Source organism: Balaenoptera ricei, chromosome 18 (genome assembly GCF_028023285.1).
Source record: "Balaenoptera ricei isolate mBalRic1 chromosome 18, mBalRic1.hap2, whole genome shotgun sequence".
Classification (NCBI taxonomy): Eukaryota; Metazoa; Chordata; class Mammalia; order Artiodactyla; family Balaenopteridae; genus Balaenoptera; species Balaenoptera ricei.
In genome coordinates, this window is record NC_082656.1 from 26,178,517 (window position 1) to 26,195,700 (window position 17,184).

Below are 17,184 nucleotides of genomic sequence, written 5' to 3' on the forward strand. Positions count from 1 at the left end.
CCGAATTCTGGTTCCCCTTATCTAAGCTCTCCCTGCCCGTGTGTAGTTCAGTCCCTGGCTAAGCACATGTAGAGATCCCCACATGGACTTCTGAGGACCCCTCTGCGTAGCTTCTTCAACGATGCCTCACCTCATAGAATCCATTCCAGTTGCCCCAAACTCTGACCTCTGCCTACTCAGCTAACTGGGACTTCTGTGCTCTGCTTGGTCTCCAGCTTACTGCCACCTAGTTAGGAAATTGTTCCCTGGTGTAGAGCTGGGGGCTCAACTTGTGAATTTTCCTTCTCTTAAGAAATCAGTTTTGTGATTTTGTATGTGATTTGTGAAAACAGTTGCATCATATGTTTTGTCTGGTTTTAAGGTGTTTTGACAGAAGAACTAGTCTACTACTAGTTACAGGAAACAGAAGTCTCCACCATGGATTCTTGAAAAAGGGATAGCGAGATGGTGTGGATGGAAAATGAGAATGGCTGCCTAACACAAGGCAGCTTGTAGAGGGGAGAGATTGGAGTCAAGACACTGAGCAGGACAGGGAACTCTGCTCAATAATACGTAACAACCTAAATGACAAAAGAATCTGAAAAATAATAGGTACATGTATATGTATAACTGAATCACTTTGCTGTACACCTGAAACTAATACAACGCTGTTAATCACCTATACTGCAGTGTAAAATAAAAGGTTAAAAAAAAAAAAAAAAGACACTGAGCAGGAGGCATTTTCAGTCTTCTAAGCGTAGAACAAAGATCACCTTGAGATTTGCAGAAATACAAACAAACAAAAGGGAAATGCCATGATGGAAGAAGAACTATTGTGAGTTATTGATAAATTGGATGTGAAGAATGAAGAAAGTTAAACATTGTGCCAGAAATGCTTTAAAAAAGAACCCTTATCTCCGGAGACAAATACTGAAATATTTATGGATGAAATGATATAATGTCTGGGATTTGATTCAAAATAATCAAATGTAGGGATGAGGGTGGGAGAGGGTGGGGTATAGGTGAGACCAGACTGACCACGAGATGATAATTATTGAAACTAGGTTATGAGTACATGAGGGTGTATTCTATGAGCTTTTCTACTTTTGTATATATTTGACATCTTCAAATTAAAATTAAAATAAAACAAAACAAAATGATCAGAGTTATGAAGCTGGGAGGAGTATTGGTGAAGTTGGGAAAAGTGCCCAGTTTTGAGGTAGGGGAAAAAAGGGTAAGCTGGTGGCAGTTATTAATGTCTAAAACAGGCTTTTATGCAAAAATGTTTTTTAAAAGGGTTTGCTCAAGCTGGCTCATTCTGCTCCTTCAGAAGCGTCATCAAGTGCAGGATGTGTTTGATTATCTGCTTGAGGATGTGAGGCATATGGCCCACGCTGGACAGAGGCTGTGGCATCTACACAGCTCATGTATCCGCCTCCGGATCCAGTGCTGTCTGCTTATATTCGCTGATACAGCCCTGCGTGGTCAGAGCCCAGACTACAGTAGACGGGTTTGGTAGGACTCTGGCACACATCTCCCTGAGTGGATCCTGGAATGATTTCCAGAGGCGTTTTACTCTACTCCCCTTTCCACACCACCTCCCTGGCCAGCTCTACCTGCCTGGAGCCTCCCTGAATCTTGCTGGTACTCAGCTGCTTCCTTCCATCTAACTGTGGACTCCGTAATTGAGCCCAGGAGAGGAACATGTTCCCACGGCCTAAGGACTTGCAGGAGAAGTAGAGAGACTTATCTACATGTTAGAAAAAGAAAAAAAAAAAAAAAAAAAGAAAGAAGAAAAACACACTCACTTTCCTATTTTCTGATTTTTTTCTCATTTATTCAACACATCCTTTTAGGTGCCGGCTGTGTGCCAAGTTTTGCGTTAAGCGTTGACTGGGGGTTCAAAGGTGATGCTTCCTCAAGGATCTACAGCCTGGCAGGGGAAGAGAGACACATAGACAGAGTAATAAGGTCACAAAGGCCATGCTACATGTTTGTACTGGGACCAGGGGGCACACGGAAAAAGTGGACAACCATTACTATTTTCTCTCTCCTTGGGTTTGGGTTTTAATACTGTTCTTGCTATTATGCACAATCTAGTCTTTCTGAATCTCAATTTTCTCATTTTTGTATAAAGCTAAGTATATGTACTTGCAGTTTTTTTTTAAAATTTATTTTTATTCATTTATTTTTGGCTGCGTTGGTGCGCACGGGCTTTCTCTAGTTGCGGCAAGCAAGGGCTGCTCTTTATTGCGGTGCACGGGCTTCTCATTGCAAGTGGCTTCTCTTGTTGCGGAGCACGGGCTGTAGGTGCGCAGACTTCAGTAGTTGTGGCATGTAGGCTCAGTAGTTGTGGCTCACGGGCTCTAGAGCATAGGCTCAGTAGTTGTGGTGCACGGGCTTAGTTGCTCTGCCGCATGTGGGATCGTCCCGGACCAGGCCTTGAACCCGTGTCCCCTGCATTGGCAGGTGGATTCTTAACCACTGTGCCACCAGGGAAGCCCTGTACTTGCAGTTTTTAAGACGGTCACACTAAAAAAAAAAAGTCTGAATGGACTTTGCAAACCATAGGGACTCATGACAATGATTATCATCTTTCCTTCTTCCCAGGCACACCAGCGATAACCATGGGCTGGCTTTTCCCAGGTGACAGTCAAGTGGTCATGGTCACCAACACCCTCAGCCGCATTAAGGTAAGCTGGGGGCTGCAGCCATTTCCAGGGAAGATGCATAAGTAAGAGGAAACTTCTTTTTTCCATGTAGGTAATAAATCTTCTGTCTATTGACTTTTAAAAGTGTAGAACCAAATGTTCCTTTTGTCTGTTTAATGCAAACCACCATCTTAACATTTGTTTTGCTTTACAGTTTACAAAGTCCTTCTAAAGTCATAAATCACTGGTGTCTCATAATAGCTCTTTGACTTAGTAGAATAGATTTCACTTTGACCGTCATTTACAGATGTGGAAAATGTGGCCCCGAGAAGAAGTTAAATATATTTGCCCAAGATTCATAGCTAGTAGTGGCAGAGCCCAGGACTGAATTTTGGTCTTCTCTTTCCTAATCTCTGAAATGAACGCCTCCTGCCTGTAATTATCCATAGCAGGCCAGGCTCCCCTGTGATATCTCTAAAAGAAAGTTTCACTGTCTGACTCACTTCACTCAGTATGACAATCTCTATGCCCACCCATGTTGCTGCAAAAGGAATTATTTTGTTCTTTTTTATGGCTGAGTAATAAAAGAAAAACAAATATCATGTGACACTGCCTATATGTGGAATCTAAAAAAAAATGGTACAAATGAACTTATCTACAAAACAGAAATAGAGTCACAGATGTAGAAAACAAACTTAGGGTTACCAGGGGGAAAAAAGGGGGAGGGATCAATTGGGAGATTGGGATTGACATATACACACTACTATATATAAAATAGATAACTAATAAGGACCTACTGTATAGCACAGGGAACTCTATTCAATGCTCTGTAATGACCTATATGGGAGAAGAATCTAAAAAAGAGTGTGTATATATATATATATATATATATATATATATATACAACTGAATTACTTTGCTGTATACCTGAAACTAATACAACATTGTAAGTCAAGTATACTCCAAAAAAATTTTTTTTTAATATTTCAAAATATTTTTTTAAATGTTTAGGAAATTCCTTTTATTAGGACTTATCATGGCCATCTGAAATCCCCCAGCCCCTTGTGCGGTCACAATAAATCAAACAAATAAATAACCGTCTCCATTGTTTTGTGGATTATTTCCCCATGAGGCAGATGTTTACTTTTTCCAAATGAAAGCTCATTGTTGTCAGGAATATTTAAGAGGCTTAACCTGTCTCCTCTGGCATATGGCGCTGGCTTTTCATGATGAGGCTGGTTGTGTGAAGCAGCAGACGAAATTGCAAGCCTCTCTCTGAAACTTCATCAGTTAGAACTGCAGAACGTCACTGCTGCCCTAGGTGGGGGCTTGTCTGGGACTCTTCCACCGTGAAAGGGAAAAAAAAGAAAGGCTGTTTCCTTTGGTAGCAAATACTCATATTTTAATGGGTATGATGTCATGAATTATTAAACTACCTTAACTTTAAAGCCCTGCTGAAAGAACACAGAGTGAAGAATGACCTTGAGACTCTTGAAAAATGGGATTGTTGACTGTGCCTGCAGACTCAAAGATGGATTTCTCCTTTAGTTTATATTTATGCAACTGTGAAACTTGGTCCCTTGTTCCCAGAGAAATCCTCTGTGCAGCCGTGTGGAGAAAGTTATTACATTTTAGTGCAGAAGAGCTGTAAAGTTTCTTTCCTCGTGTCTCGTGAAAACTAGAGTGCCAGGCGATCCTTGTGCTGGGGGGGATGGCTCTGAGGAATGAGATGCTGAATCTTTCAGAAGACAAAAGGAAACAGACAGGCATTGTGCTTTAAAAAAAAAGAGCCTAACATGAGGTTCTTATAAGGAATTTGTGCCTAACCCAGTCCCGTCACAATGCTCTCTTGTTTTGGCTATAAGGTGAATCAAAGGAAAATAGGGTCCAGAAGGACGAAGATGATCTGTCGGTCCCACTGTAGTCTGACCACGTGACGTGCCCGCCAGCAACTCCACATAACTAGTGCTGCTGCCCATGGAGCTCATGATGTGATGCAGGATAGGGTCTTTCAAAGCTTTGGGTTTAGCCATTCCTAGCTCATTCTCTGGCCACAGGTTGCTGGGCAAAACCACCGATGCTAAGAGTGGGATGAAGTGTCCTTGAGTCTTCCAACGGGTGCTGTGAAGCTGTGTCTACACCCACAGAGACCGGTGACTCAAGTCTCCTTCTCTTTCTTCTTTGTAACAAGAATTCAGTTAACAGTCTTTGTAGACAGGAAAGAAGTATTAGTGGGGAGGGCAGTGGAAACAGTATTTATTGAGAATTTATTAATGTTTGGCTTTGCCTCATTATGATTCATCATGGAGCTGTGTGGTATTATCCCCATTTTACAGGGAAGAAACTGAGGCTCAACGTGTAAAATTTTCAATATCATATAGTTTTTGACAGGGCTGGGCTTTACCCGAATCTAGATCTGCCGAACATCAGCAGTTTATGCAAATTCGCCAACCTTACTATGAGGTTTGGGTTTGATTGACTTTTCACTTTCTTCTTGTTTGTTTGTTTGAACTCTTTGGCCATTATATGCTGATGTCTTCTGTTTGTTCCTCCGGATCCCCTCTCCACCCTCCTCCACTCTGCTCTGTGACCTGGTAGACTGACCTGTCTTCACTGCTTCAACGGTTACCCTGTTCTTGGGCTTACAGTTGCGTTTGGCCAACGTGAAACACAAACAGGGCATTGGAGGGCAGATAGGTGAGAAATGAGATTGGGGTGTTGATTTCCCCAGTTTTCTCTCTGTTGGGTTCTCTACTGAAGGCCAGGTGGCCCTCTCCATGCAGTTCCCCTTTCTGGGTTTTTTTTTTTTTTTTTAGTTGAAATATATTTGCTATACAATATCATATAAGTTACAGGTGTACAATATAGTGATTCACAATTTTTAAAGGTTATACTCTATTTATAGTTATTGTAAAACATTAGCTATATGTCCCGTGTTGTACAATACATTCTTGTAGCTTATTTTATACCTAATAATTTGTACCTCTTACATCCCTACCCCTATATTGCCCCTCCCCTTTCCCTCTCCTTACTAGTAACCGTTAGTTTGTTCTCTGTATCTGTGAATCTGCTTCTTTTTTTTTGTTATAGTCACTGGTTTGTTGTATGTTTTATAGTCCACATATACATGATATTGTACAGTGTTTGTCTTTCTCTGTCTGACTTATTTCACTTAGCATTTCTGGATTTTGATACCTGCTCCTTCCCCTTGTCCCTTCCGGCTTAGGTCACTAGCCCCTGGGTACTGCACAGTCCCTTGTGCTTTCCTAGACACTGCCCACACTTGTGTAAATTAGCCCCTCTATTAAGACAGTTGGATTGCTCAACATGAGTGTGCCATTTGTTACCTTCCGGGACCTTAACCGATACAGGTACACATCCTTTTAGTGATATCATACTTAATGTTTTGCTGTTACACCCATTAATGGCTGTTTTTACCAGGAGGGAGATGATTTTTGTCTCCTCTTTTTTCCCTAAGGACTTCTTATTTATAACTTCCGGAAGGGCTATTTTATCATCTTTCATCTTCCTTTTGCCTTACTACTTGCTCTTTGAATTTCCCCTTTTCCCCTCAAATTGAGTCTGTAAGACCTGAAAAAGCCAGTTTCCATTCTTATTTTCCAAGACTGAGTGTTTTTGGTCTTCAGAGTCTCAGCTCTATTCTTTTATTAACATTTCTTTGTGAAACCGTCAGTTGGATTGTCTTGAGAAAACAATGCACATTTTCTAACCTTCTAGGGAAAATGATTATTGCTCCAAAAAGGAGTAGAAATAATGAAAGTATGTTCAGTAAGTAACAGTAAAGACAATAAAAGGGGGAAAAAAGCAGGAGATTCAGAATCAAGGTCAGTTTCCTCCATTGTTGGATTGCAGCAAGTATTTAATGGTCATAAAATCTTTTTCCTGTAAAATACATTTTATATTTAAACTGCAGCCATTTAAATGAGGGATTTTATGTCTGCACAGTCTTTATGGAGTACGAAGGATTTTAAAAATGCTTTTGGTTTCATTATTTTTTTTTTCCTTAAAAATTTTTTGAGGTTTGGAAAGCCCATTCCATGCCTCCTGGGCTCACAGACATGAAGATGCAGAGCTGGGGAGTGTGGTTTTCACTGTTCCTTGCTTATGCTATTTAACCTCAGACCCCTGTTATTCGGGGCCTCTGTGTCTCCTGAATAAACAGTAAATCTTTCCTGATGGTGTGGCAGCTTTACTCTGTGGATTCAGCCCTATTTTCAGAGAAGCATGAGAGAGACTTTAATGCCTTTTCCCTCCTTTTACTGGTGATTTAACCAGAGCCCGTGTCCATCATCAGGGTGCAGCTGGCGGTTCAGCCTGTGTCTGGCGGAGGGCAGGCCCGGTGCTGCAGTGGGCAGCGCTCAGATGATCAGTGTTCTGGTTCCAGGACAAGGCAGGGTTGACTGTGGGGTTATTTCATAGCTTGGCTTGAAATGGATTCATTCCTCTGTTCAAGGTTTATTGACTCATGTTTTCCTGAGACCTTTGTCCCTGCATATTGAAAAATCTGTGATCTACTCCTGATCCTAAGATATTAAGATAAGATATCAAGACGTTGAGAGGTCCACCTTCTACCATAGGATCCTGCAAGGTGAAAGTTTGCTAGGTTGATTCTAAGGCTGTTCATGGTGGCGGTGGTCTCAAGGTTCAAGGGCATGTTGACATTAGACATACCAGAAGGAAAAACTCAACTACAGAGCAATTACCTTTTTTTCTTGGTCATTGCTGATATTCGTGGGTTGAGCTGTTGGATTTGGATTATTCTTGGTCATGAGGATGGTAGAGCAGAAACAAAAACCCTAGGCTTATAGTTTAGAAGTATTTGAAATCTGCATTCATATAGGCAATTATCTGCCAAGGGAAGTAGACTATTGCTGGTGGGGATCTGACCTATAGCAGGAGATGCCTTATAATCTATAAATATCTGCTCTTTGAGCTAGAATGAATTACCTGAAGAAGGCAGCCTCCACGTTTTAATCTTAGATTGCCAGAGCTGCATTTCCCATTGGGTTGTTAGCAGCACTTTTAAAAATCTCAATTTCCCCAGTGCATTGACCTGACCTGACTGTTCTTAGCCGCAACTTTAACTATGCTTTAAAAATAGCCTCAAAGCCAGAATAGCGGAGAAAGCATTTATTTAAACAACTATTTTTTCCCCCATAATGTCATGTAGATCTAAGTCTTTTTGTATCTTTCCACTACAATGGCAGCATATGGTCTATTGTTACAATCAGATATTCTTTGGGAAGTAAGAAGCCCCTGGGTGAACGGAGAGGATATTATTGTTGACTCTAAAGCTGTCGTTTTGAGCCCTGAACTAAAGTTTTGTGCAGTTTCATTTTGAACAAACTCAAACCTTTCAGGAAGCTTCAACCGATAGGCACTGATTTTTATTTTTGATAGTGTTGACTAATGTTTACTCTGGGCTCCTGGAAATTGGCTAGGAGGACTTTCCGTGGAGGAGAAAATGTGGACAAATATGGTTAGTTTACTTAGTGCTAAAGGCATTGGCTGGTAAGGAAAGGTGATGACACAGTTCCTTAAGCCAAAAAGTCATGATCTTTTTCCTCTTGAAGTATATATATTTGAAACCTTAGGAGAGGTTTGTGAAAAAGAAGAAAGCAAAAAAAAAAAAAAAAAAAAAAAAAAAAGAAAAAGAAAAAGAAAAAAATAAGAGCAGGAGAGCTGACGGTAACAGAAAACAAAACTGCTAGGCCTAGGAGAAAATCACTTCGTTAGAAGAAAACATTTTATTAAAATAATGAATTTTTACTACATGGAATGGAATAAAGAATTTCAGCGAGTTAACACATAGCACACACATACTCGCTTGGACAAACACGCATACAAAGAAAAGAAGGAATGCGAAAGCAGAAGCATGTCGGTGTGCTTTATAAATGTGGATTTGTTTTTCGAGTTTTGAATTAATTAGATACCATGTTGAATTCCAAATGTGATAATTAGGCAAATTAATGCTGCAGTGTAGTTATTAATGAGGCAAAATATGGTAATATGCTTTTGATAAAGAGCTCTTCTTCTGTCTTACCAAGAAATTGGCAAACATCTTTTATTTGGGGCCAGACAGCTTATCTCAAGTGATTTACTAAAAAGGTTCTCGGCCGTATGCTGTGAACAAATGTTGTAAATAGGGGTTAATGTCTAAATTTTTGATATGTATAAGCCTCGATGCGACGCATCAAGTCCCGTGACGCCCTGAGCCTGGTTTCTTCCATGCCCTTCGATGCCAGTATGAATACAGCAAAGCCCACTGCTTGCCGGCGTCATTATTATTAAGTGACATTCAACGTGAGGCAAACAGTGGCTGCTAACCCGCCAAACTGCTGGGTTCTTTTCGGCAGACTTGGTGTCTCCTTTGGTTTTCAGATGTTCAAAACACCTAGGCCAGAATCATTAGGGAACCCACTTAGTGGTTTGAAAGTGACACAGCAGAATTTCTCTTTCCGACCTTAACCTTGCTATTCAGAGCTCACAGTGTATCAGGAGACCAGCGAGAGACACCATCTACCCAGGGGGAGCTGGCCATTAAAAACAAAATTTATGGAAATATGAAAAGAACTTTCCCCATGAGCATATGATTCTTTTAATCCTTTTAATCACATACTCCATGAAGGCGCAGCCTGTATCACTTTGATTCATTCCAGATATGATGTTTGCTAAATGAGTTTGGCTTTGCAGCCCCAGGCAGGACAGTTCTGATGGCTTTAAATCAGAGGGGGAAGCCCCCGAGGTGTGTTTGAGTGGGGCAGCCCAGTGGTCAGTCCTTGGCTAGTGTTGGCTAGTGTGCACTGTTGAGGCGCGTCCTATGGCAGGAAAGAGACTGCATATCAACTGTAAAGTGTCGCAGAAAGTGACTGGATCAGTTAGGAATGCATTTGACTGCAAGTTACAGAATACCTTACTAACAGTGGCTTCAGCAAATAGGGAGTTCATTTTTCTCCCATAGAAAGCAGACCAGGGTAGGCGATCCACAGCCGAAACGTGTCTCAACCATTTTGTCGGGGTTCTTTGCATCTTTCCACTGCATCATCTTGGCGGGTGGCTTTTGTCTATGTGGGCACAAAATGGCTGCTGCACCTCCAGGCATGATGTCTAGGCTTCAGGCAGGAAGAAGAGGGAATGGTCAGCCAGTCTGTCCTTTTTGAAAAGTCTTCCCGGAAACCCCATCCAAAGACCTCCATTTACATCTCATTGGTCAGAATTTTTGTCACGTGGTCACTCTTAACCGGAAGGTCAGTAGGTGAGGTTGGATCAACTAGCCGGTTTTGTTACCATTCTTTTCTTGGGCACCATGATCCTGGGGATGAAGCTGGACCCTGAGTTGACTGCCACTTCCAGGGTGCTTTCATGAAAGTTTGGTTGCCTGGACAAATGTGATATGAAACGGCAGTGCAGGTGATAAAGCAATTTTACTCTCCTCAGGTTCCTCTGTGTGATCGAATCATAACATGAGTGTGATTTGAGCATATTTGAAAATAAAACACTTATGTAAAAATTTTTTTGGTACAACATACTTCTAAACAAAAGCCAATTACTGTATTTGGTGCTTGATTGGAAAATGCAAACCAGCAATCTGTTTCAAAGCCGAAGAAAAGCTGGCTGCTTTGAATGTACTGAATAATGGCACAGTACTGTATTGTTATGGGTAGATCAAGAGATTTTTCAAGGGTGCTTCTGAATATATTTGGTTTTCACCACACTGACCAACTTTGGAACTTAACCCTTGAGTAAAATGTGATTCCACTGGATATTAATTAAAAGTAACAAACACACTAATATGTAACAGGTACAGTCGTGGACTGCAAACTCACCTATTTAAGAAATCTGGCTTGCTTTGTTTCCTCTGTCAGGTTTGTATCACTACTGCACCAAGAGGTAGAAACTTAACTGGATTCACTTCTGAGTCTCCCCTCCCTTTCCTGGAATAGGGACTTACTTTGGGCTGGCGGGAGGAGGGGCTTTGTGTCGGGTCGCAGGAGTCGGGGGGGGGCATGCATCTGGTTCTGGGATGTCATCTACTCATACACTTGCTAGGACATGGTCATTCTAACTTGGTAACTTGTCATTTGTTCAATTGGATCACTGCTGGGGATTTTGACTCTACCATATCCTTTCTGAGTCTGACTGTTAGCTGCTTTCAGGTCCTCCCTGGCACGTGGGCATGATGTTTAGTCCCCAGTTATTCTGGGGCCACAGGAAACTCACAAATCTGAGCCAGACCTTCTACCTTCACACTCCACCCAGCATGTCTCCTCTACTCTTCCTGAGCGGCAGGATGTGGGGACTCAGTGGTCTTGATAGATTTTTTGGGTCTCCTAGCATGAGGCAGGGCCCTGGGGCTTTCTTGGGATGCCACGTGTGGGTTGATTTAAGCAGGGGTGAAGGACAGAGCCCTTGCAGAGGCTCAGAGATTTCTCAACCCTGACTCTTCTTTCCCTTACCCAGCTGGGGCAAACTTTATCCAGCTCTCTCTCCAGAAAAAACTGGTTCTGAGGGATCACATTTTATTCCAAATCTTTTGTTTATGCCCCAAGTCTTAGGCTTTTGAAACTCAAAACCCTTTTCTCTCAAACTATTGCTCTCATTTTCTTTTGTGTCAGGACTTCCCTGAGGAAACAAAAACAGAATTGCTGTCTGCCTGAGTGGCAGAAAGTATGGCCACTCTGTATTGGAAATACTGGCGAGCATCAGTTAATGTTTCAAACGATTACCTATGCCTGACTCATATTCACTATAAGGAACTGGAAGAGCTGTGCCCAGATCCCCAAGGGCATCTCTCTTTGCCTCCCTGCCTGCTCCTACCACCATCTTGGCTCCTGCTCCCATGAACCTCTCAGAGAGGACTGGGCAGACATGGCACTTCTTGATGGCAAGAAGCAGACATTTCTTCCTCTCACAAATGCGTAGGAGGCTTCCCTCAAAAGATTCACAAGAGCACTCAGCCACACCTACAGGCAGGCAAACAACACTTCCTATTTATGGGTTGCTGATAAACAAGCACTAAAGACTTAACGTCTTAGGTGGATGCAATAATTTAGTTAAAAAACTTTAGTGGGAACCTGGTCAACCTAACTGTGAGAGACGCCATGTTTCCCTCTCGGAGACCGATGAACTCTGGGAAAGGCTTTCAGGGCTGGGAGAGCATTGAAATGTGTCATGGAAAAAGACACGTTCTTCAAGAGTTTGAAAGAGGTGAAGGGGTTTAGTGGACCAAAGGGAAGTATCCGAGATAAGATATACCAGTGCTGTAACTGGGAGAGAAATGAGGGGATTTGGCAGCCATGGGATGCTTCCCAGTCCCTCAAATTCACTACGGCAAAGAAACCAAGGCCTTAGGAAATTTTTAATTTTAATTTTTTTTAATTGTGGTAAAATATACATAACTTAAAATTTATCATTTTAAGAACCTGAAAAACAATATGCATATACATACATATATATGTTAACTGAATCAATTTGCTGTACACCTGAAACTAACACAACATTGTAAATCAACTATACTTTAATTAAAAAATGTATAAAATTTTTTTATCCTTTTAACCATTTTAAGTGCATGTCCTCAGTGGCATGAAGTATATTCACATTGTTGTGCAACCATCCCCATCATCTGGCTCCAGAACTTTCTCATCGTCTCATATTGAAACTCTGCACCCATTAAAAATAACTTTCCATTCCATCCTCCCCTGGCCCTAGTAGCTTCTATTCTAGATTCTGTCTCTATGAATCTGACCACTGTAGGGAACTCCAATAAATGACACCATATAATAATTGTCCTTTCCTGTCTGACTCATTTCACTTAATGTTTTCAAGGTTCATCCATGTTGTAGAGTGTGTCAGAATGTCCTTTCATTTTTAGGGCTGGATAATATTCCGCTGCATGTATATTCCACATTTTGTTTATCCGTTCATTTGTTGACAGACATCTGGGTTGTTTCCATCTTTTGGCTACTGTGAAAAGTGCTGCTGAGACTATGGGCACACAAATATCTTTTCATATTTTCAGTTCTTTCGGGTATATACCCAGAAGTAGAACTGTTAGATCGTATCATGCTTAAATTTTCAAGGATCCACTCTACGGTTTTCCACAGCGGCCGCGCCATTTCACATTCCCACCAGCAGGTGCATACATGTTCCAGTTTCCCCACAACCTCACCAGCACTTGTTATTTTCTGTTTTCTTTCTTTTTTTCTTTTTTTTTGGTAAATCCTAGCCATCCTAATGGGTGTGAAGTGTCTGTCACCTTATTGCGGTTTTGATTTGCAATATCCTAATGACAAGTGATGCTGAGCATCCTTTCATCGTGTTTATTGGCCATTTGTATATCTTCTGTGCAGAAATGGCTATTCGAGTTCTTTGCTCATTTTTAAAATTGGGCTTTCTGGTTGATGTTGAGCGAGCCTTAGAAATTTTATTCCCGTACCACTCTCTTCTCCTTAATGAAATGTGGCCATATGTTGATATGTTTGCCAGAAGGAGAGGGGTAACTCAAGAGGGCTGGGCGACTCCAGGAAGGGGGACCATCAAAGTGCTCATCACACAGGATTACGTCCAACCTCCCATCATGTGAAGCCTTTCCCACTGGGCCCCACCTGCCGGTCCAGTCTGATTTTCTGCCCCTGACAAACCCGGTGCTCCAGCACATTAATTTCCCTGCGGGTCCACAAATGCACAAAGAACTTTCACGCCTCTAACCTTTGCAGAGGCCTTACCTTTTCCATGAAGGCTCTCCTGATCCACCTCACTTGTTCTCATGGCACATCACTTGTCCATTCATTCATTCATTCATTCATTCTAGAAATATTCATTGAGCACATACTTGTTGCCAGGTACCAAGCACTGTGGCGGATACTTGGGATTCAACAGTGAATCAAGCAGTTGCTGCTTTTGAAGAACTCCTTGCCTAATGGGGGAAATGGGTAAGTTATCTGCCAATTATAATTCATTGTGCGTAAGTGCCAAGATGTAAGTAAAGAGGGTGAAGAAGATTATCTTCTTGAGCTGAGGGCTGAGTCAGTATTTATGTGTTATTGTGAATGTTCACATTTTCTGCACATCAGATTCAAGCTTGTAGTTTACTATTTTTTTAATCCCTTAACAGAACTGTTTGTAAACAGCCATTGGCTTCCAGAATGTACAGTTTCTTCTCACAACAAGAAGTATTCCAACTGGGAGATGGTTTCCCTTACACTGGGATATTTGAGGGCTGTCTGAAGACTGCAGTTCAGACTGCCTGTATTCAGGCGGGCATGTGGGTGCATCTGGGGACTTGTGGGCCTAGCCCTGCCCTGACTGGGCTTCCTGGGTGTGTGAGTGTTTGTGTGGGTATGGCCATGAAGAGTTATGGAACATCCACTGTTGATTCTGGCCTCGTGCACTGAATGTGGCACAAAGCAAGAGCTCAATAAATGTGTCTGGTTTTACTGGACTCTGTGCATCATGGAGGGTAATTTATCTCCTTTACCAGGGTAGGCGGGAGTAGAGTCCTTCTAAAGGTGAATCAACATATTAAATTTGATTCAGAGGAAGCATATGGCGAAGAATTTGTCTTTTGTTTTTTTGAAAAACAGGTTGTTTATCTGGGTTTTTGGTAGTCCTAGAGGAAGGTAAAATGGGTCCTACTGAAAAAGTTAAAGGAAACTAATGCAGAAGCAGGAAACCTGAGGGAGAGGTGACGAAGAGGTCAGATCGATTGTTACAGGGTGAGATTTACACTTGAATGCGGGGTTTAACTGGGGAGCAGGGAAGGGACCCTTCTGGGGATTACTGCGAAGGAAGAATCAACGTAATATGGATTTTGACGGGTAGGGAATGGAAAAAAAGAAAAAGGATTTGAGGTATTGGTTTTAGGATTTAGAAGGGAGGATTTAATTTGGAAGATCAGGGATTTACTTTTAGATATAGTGACAATTAAACGTTGAATACAGGCAGTCGTCTGAATTGCAAGCTTCACATGCTCCACAAATATCCCAGTGTAAGGGAAACCACCTCCTAATTGGAATGCTCCTTTGGTGAGGAGAGGATGTGTATTACGGAAGTCGATGACTGTATATAAATGACTCTGTTTAGGACAAAATTCTCCTTTTAGCTCAAATCTGCTACTTAAAGGATTATTTATTCACAAGTTGGAAATAGCTCTGTCCCTCCCTCTGTCAGGACCCTGCTGCCTTGGTGTCATCAGTTCCACCAGGCGGGATGAGAAGCCATCAGCCTACTGAGCAAATGTTAAAGCATCCCTAAATGCATATTGAACAGGGATTTGTGCTATCTCTTCGAACATAAGCACAACTCTTGTTGGGTCTGGCCTTCCTGGAGCCCGAGTCGGGGCACTTGTCGGGGTCCTCAGGAGGCTTGTGGGGCTAACCCCTCCCAGACCGGGCTGAGCACGTGTGAGTGTCTATGTGCGGATGGGCGTGAGGAGGTATGGAACTCCCATCGCCCGCCTTGGACGAGCGCGTGCATCGCGGATGCTGTGCCCGGTGCCGGTCCTCGGGGAAGTGAGCCCATTTACGCGAGTGAAGGGGGTCGGCACAGCCTGGCCAGTGTGCCTCCCTGAGTGATATCAGATTTGTACACCTCCATCTCTCACCCTCACTGCTTAGAGCTGTTCCAGGTCTGTTATTCGTGCAAAATCCTCTTGGCTGTGCCTGAGGGGAGAGAAAGACCTGGGTGAAATCCCGGGTCTGCCTTTCTAACAGCCATGAGGTTTTGGGCAAGGTACTCGGATCTCTGCTTTGGTTTTTTTATTTGTAGAAGTGAGAGAGTAATATGCCCCTTCAGAATGTTATTAGAGTCTGTCATACAGTGAAGTAAGTCAGAAAGAGAAAAACAAATACAGTATGCTAACACATATATATGGAATCTAAGGGAAAAAAATGTAATGAAGAACCTAGTGGTAAGACAGGAATAAAGACACATACCTACTAGAGAATGGACTTGAGGATATGGGGAGGGGGAAGGGTAAGCTGTGACAAAGTGAGAGAGTGGCATGGACATATATACACTACCAAAGGTAAAATAGATAGCTAGTGGGAAGCAGCCGCATAGCACAGGGAGATCAGCTCGGTGCTTTGTGACCACCTAGAGGGGTGGGATAGGGAGGGTGGGAGGGAGGGAGATGCAAGAGGGAAGAGATATGGGAACATATGTATATGTATAACTGATTCACTTTGTTATAAAGCAGAAGCTAACACACCATTGTAAAGCAATTATACTCCAATAAAGATGTTAAAACAAAAACAAAAACAAAAACAAAAAAACCTCAGAATGTTTTTGGGAGGAACACATAGGACAATTTTTATAAAGTGCCTGGTACAAGGTGACACCCTTAATGGCTGGCACATAGTAGGTGATTTACAAAGGGGGAGTTGCAGTACTCACTAATAATGAGGGTGATGCCTCACAGGCATGCAAAAATGTAAAATGATTCTTTTTTTAATACCTGAACTTAATTTCTTTTCTTTTTTCTTTTTTAGGCTCCTTTCATCTTGTCAGGTAGTGGAAATTTCATCTCAGTCAATTCAGCGTCTTAGCCTACTGGCATCCTTGGAGAGGAGATCTGGTTACTGGCTGCTGTCATCTCTTGCCTTCTCTCTTCCCCCCCTTTCACAGTCCACAGCCCTCTGAGCTTCTGTCAGCAAAGATGGAGGCTGTGATTTTCTCCTCCCACCAGCACGGCCTCTCCAGATCTGTCTTTTACTTGGTTACTTCTGTGCTCTTCATAGACACATGGAAGATCTGGCTGTTCCCCGCATCACGCTGGAGTGAGGAAAGGCTTTCTCAGGTCTGGCTGCGTACAATCCCCACACCACCTTACCCTGTGTGTGCGCTTCATCAGAAAGGTCTTAAGGTAGAATCCCTGTGGGGGTCTTTATGGTAGCCTTTGCGCCAGCGCTTGCCTGGGGATGTGGTGGGGATACACTCCCATGTCTGCTGACCTTAGCTTCTCCTTCGTCTGCACACATTTTCTGTAGGAGTCCAGTGGGACAATAGCTTTCTCCTAAGCTTTAGGAATGCAGAAGTCTTTGCCTTAAACTCAGCGGTGAGTTTCATATTTGAAACTCCCAAATCAAGAATTGACTTTTTCTTTTTCTCAACATTTCTGCTGTGCCATCTCTTTCCTGAGGCACTAAGTGTTGGATGTTGAGTGTCTGCCTGGGGACACAGAGGTGGGTAGAGGGAACAAGGGTATTGCAGGGCATGAGAACCTTGGTTAAAATCTCAAGATATTTTTCTACTGCATTGCTGTTATTACATCCATCCTCCATACAGTTTCAGCCCCGTGGGGCTGAGTTGAAGATTGATTTGCTTCAATGTTGGAGCCTTTGAGAATGATTCTCTTTTGACCTGTTGTTGGCAAAGTTAAAAAAAAAAAAAAACTTAAAGAAGCAGAGAGCGAAGCCAAGAAGAAAATCAGACACAACTTCTGGTCTATAAAGTGTTGGTTTAGTGTGGAGCTAAATGCAGCTCTGGCTGCATTCTGCTTTTCAGTCTCCCAAAGGTCATGCCACTTTTCTTGATC